At 34.2% G+C, this 3874-nt stretch overlaps 1 long non-coding RNA gene across 1 annotated transcript in view; it reads right to left on the minus strand.

Moving 5' to 3' along the window:
• Positions 1-2436, minus strand: part of LOC107690498 (uncharacterized) — a 5244-nt gene extending 2808 nt beyond the window's left edge. The window contains exons 1-2 of the long non-coding RNA XR_001634446.1: positions 2401-2436; positions 2001-2059 (exon numbers count right to left, since the gene is read on the minus strand). This is a non-coding gene — a long non-coding RNA (uncharacterized LOC107690498). The remainder of the gene's footprint in view (positions 1-2000; positions 2060-2400) is intronic.
• Positions 2437-3874: the final 1438 nt, after the last annotated feature.

A 3874-nucleotide genomic window follows, 5' to 3' on the forward strand; every position in this document is an offset into this window, starting at 1 on the left:
TTTAAGAATGTTTAGCTTAGCTAGCTAACGGTATCTACCTGCTGCCATCAGAGCAAGTGTAATTGCTGCATTCACGCGCTCCTCGGATGCTCTCATTTTCAGAGTTGTGCTTTTAAGTCGGAATGTGAAAACAACATGGATACTCGTTACTACAAAGATGTGTTGGATTTGTATTATTAGAGCTTTCCGACTTGCTTTCATGAATTTTCTCAGTCGGGAAATAATTTTTCACGTGCGGTGCCAGTGCTCCTTACGTCCGTTTAGGAGAACCAGAGAACAAATGTTTCAATCGCTCGCTCAAGCATTTAAGTGCCACCGAAATCTGCGTTCTGATTCGGTTCTAGTACATACCTGTTACATAGGTACCGGTGCCATATTGGTACCAGGTTTCGGTAGCCAACCCTACTGAAGATCTACATTATCTTTCTCAGCAAGTAGTTGGTAACGTCATAGTTTCTGAATTGAAGCCACATATTTAGGGCTTTGGCGATTATGAAATTTGGCTAACGATTAATTGTCTAAAAATAGTCACGGTTATTGCGCTTAATTGTCTGTTTTAGGGCTTTGGCAATTATGCCGATTATGCCGATTATCGCGATAATAAAAGCATAAAAGCCGATGTGCAAGTATATTTAACTACTTACATTACTCAGCCGAACGCGCAAGTGCTCTTCTTCATAAGCATTTGAGTGTGCGGTTAAAAACTAGCCTAGAGCGCCATCTGCTGTTAAAAACTAAGCTCAGAATCACGATGCATTCCGAAATTCTCAGAATCGAACCACGAATCGTGATGCATCGATTTATTGTCCCAGCCCTACCTTCAGCATAATTATTTATCACTCTGGGCCACCGGCCGCCGCTCACTCTAGCCCGCCGTGTGTTTCGTTGTGAAAGCGAAACTACTTTGTTTGGCCTTCCAAAAGAGGACACGACTAGAAATGCCGGCTGTTCTGACTGTAAGTACGTTTTAATTTAAAGGATTTGCCACTGATGATTCAAACGCGAGTTTTTATTCATGTCATTTTCACTGTGCTGTGTGTACAATGAGTGTTACCTTGGCTTTATTTGAAAAAATGTGATTCCCAATGCACACAAACTTCCCAGATTACTGAGTGCCCTGTTGGTTACAGTGTTTACTTTTTTTTTTTTTTTTATTATATTTTTATAAAATGTTTTGTTTATTTGTGAAAAATGCTTTGTCCTTTAAAGTATAAGCATGTTTATTTTACACATTTATTTTTTCATCCATATTCAAATAATTTCAAATTTCTTAAATATTAAATAAAATAAATAAAATTATATCGGGTTTATATCGGCCATCGTCCACCCTGCTTTCCAAGATATTGGCATCAGCATCGGCTGTCAAAAAAACAATATCGGTCGACCAGTAACTGGTCCAGGGTCACAATTATGTCGAGTCGCAAGTCATCAAATTTGGTACTCGAGTCCGAGTCAAGTCCAAGTCATGCGACTCGAGTCCACACCCCTTCTCTTAATTGTCCGATACAACCACAAGAGTAAGTTGGAAGAGAGCTTGTCAAGTGAGGATGCCTTTGATTTTGCATGTTTGGAACATCACAGGTTTGATGTTTCAGAAATTATTATTATTTTTTTTTTTTCTGTCGTAAGCAGTGGTCAAATATTGTAGATTGAGTGATAGAATCTTGATTTAAATATAGGCCTAGTTCAGCCAAGATTAAACAAGGATTTGATTTTAATATCATTCTATAGAGTGTAACAGCAGTACAGTGCATTGACTCATTGACTCAACATATTATTCAATTATATTATTACTATTGAGGAAATTAAGTAAAGGCTCACTCTCCTCTACAAAGATTTGTATTACATTTCACACCACTTTTTGTCATATCACTGTATGTAAAAAGAGCAGAAATATGCGAAATCAAGTCATTTGGTCTCATTTATTTTATATTTATATGGTTTGAAATTTTGTTAGAATTTTTTTAAATGCTATTTTAATGATTTGCATAATGTTTTACCTGCAAGAGAGAGGATTTGAAGCCAAATATGGTCCATCATTTTGCCAGTGGTTTTGTCTCTGGAAAAACAAAGTAATTTAAATTAGCTTAATTTTATCAGTTAAATTTATATATTTTTTACAAGGAAACGTGTGTATTTTCAGTTTTATGGACAACATCTGTGCTGTGCAGCCAAATTATGAAAATATAAGAAAATAATGCAGTAAAATGACATGTCTATCAGAAAAGAAAAATAAGAACAGTATATTAATGATAAAAGTCATAAAACTAAAAAAATCAGCTGACACAACTGTCATTACCCAGTACAACATTACGTGAATCAGTCGAAGTGGAAATTCAGCATAACTGTTCATACTTTCTGAAATAGCTCTAAGAACAGACTGATGAAATGTTGGCCTACCTTCAGTGATAGTGAGGTTTCAGTATGTTTCTCAAGTTCCCAATCTTGTGCTCTTTTAATGGATTTGTTATGCTAAGAAGGGAATTTCACAGTCAGATATGCAAAATGTGTTCATCATTATTTTTGCAGCTCCTCCTCCTGGTGTGTTTTGGTGGATCATCTGAGGACACTCATTATAATATGATTCCTCATTATACTTGTAAAGTAGATGTTACACATTTAGACTGAATCTTTGAATGACAGCTGTCTTTTAGTGTAATATCCAAGAATATCACAAAAAGTCATTGTGCCATCTCTGTATTTATTAATTAAATGTTCCTTGATTTAGTATCTGCAAATGAATGATTTCAGATGAATCTCAGCCTGATTGAAGATGTTCATTGTCTGATCATGTATAAATCTGCTTTAAAACATTAGACTGATGATAGCAGTCACGATTTGCTAAGTGGTTTAAGAGCCAGAGTGTATGTTTCACATCATTTTAAGCTGATTAAATAATATAAATAGATAAACAGATAGATTTTTTTTGGGTGGCTTTGTGTTGTGTGAAATCTTATCTTAATTTATCTTTATTTTTCAGTTTAAATGTCCTTGTGGATCATGTAAATGAAGGACAATGTGATTCATGATTCTATGCAAAACAAACAGCATCACCTCAGAAAGATCGTACTTCATGTACAAACATTTACAGATGTTTTTATTCAAAAAATCCATTCTCCTGTTAAAATCGTCTAAAATGAACTTTCCATGTATGCATTTGGCAGACACTTCTGTCCAAACCGACTTGTGTTGCTTTCATTCATTGATCAGTTCTTGCATTTATATTGTGCACTGGATAATAATATCACATACATGTTTGGTCAAAGCTATGTTTTTGAGGATGTTTGGATTCAAATCATTAGAAATGTGATTCTTTGTTAGTTTTCAGGACAGCTGTATTTGTGTAAATGTTTTATGTGTTTGTGATTAGCAGAGAATGTTTTCAGATCATGCAAAATTTAATTCAGATCATGCAAAATTGAATGCCTTTTTTTTTTACTCTTCAGCAGTTATTTTCATATGCAAATGCTAGTAGGCGTGTGCTTGGCCCTTCTCCTGGAAATTTAGAGTACAGAAACAACAAAATAATAATGGTAATAAGATATTTATCATTTAAAATTATAAACATAATATTATCAGTGGTGTAGTGTAGTGGTCGACCGATATTGGTTTTTTGACAGCCGATGCCGATATCTTGGAAAGCAGGGTGGCCGATGGCCGATATAATTGTATTTATTTTAATTAATATTTAAGAAATTTGAAATCATTTGAAAATTGATAAAAAAATTAATTTGTAAAATAAACATACTTATACTTTAGATGACAAAGTATTTTCCACAAATAAATATTTAATAACAATATAATTAAAAAGGAAGTAAACTGTAACGAACAGAGCACTCAGTATTCTGGGAAGTTTGTGCGCATTGGAAATCAT

This window comes from Sinocyclocheilus anshuiensis, unplaced genomic scaffold (assembly GCF_001515605.1).
Source record: "Sinocyclocheilus anshuiensis isolate Anshui unplaced genomic scaffold, SAMN03320099.WGS_v1.1 scaffold2841, whole genome shotgun sequence".
In the NCBI taxonomy this organism is placed as follows: domain Eukaryota; kingdom Metazoa; phylum Chordata; class Actinopteri; order Cypriniformes; family Cyprinidae; genus Sinocyclocheilus; species Sinocyclocheilus anshuiensis.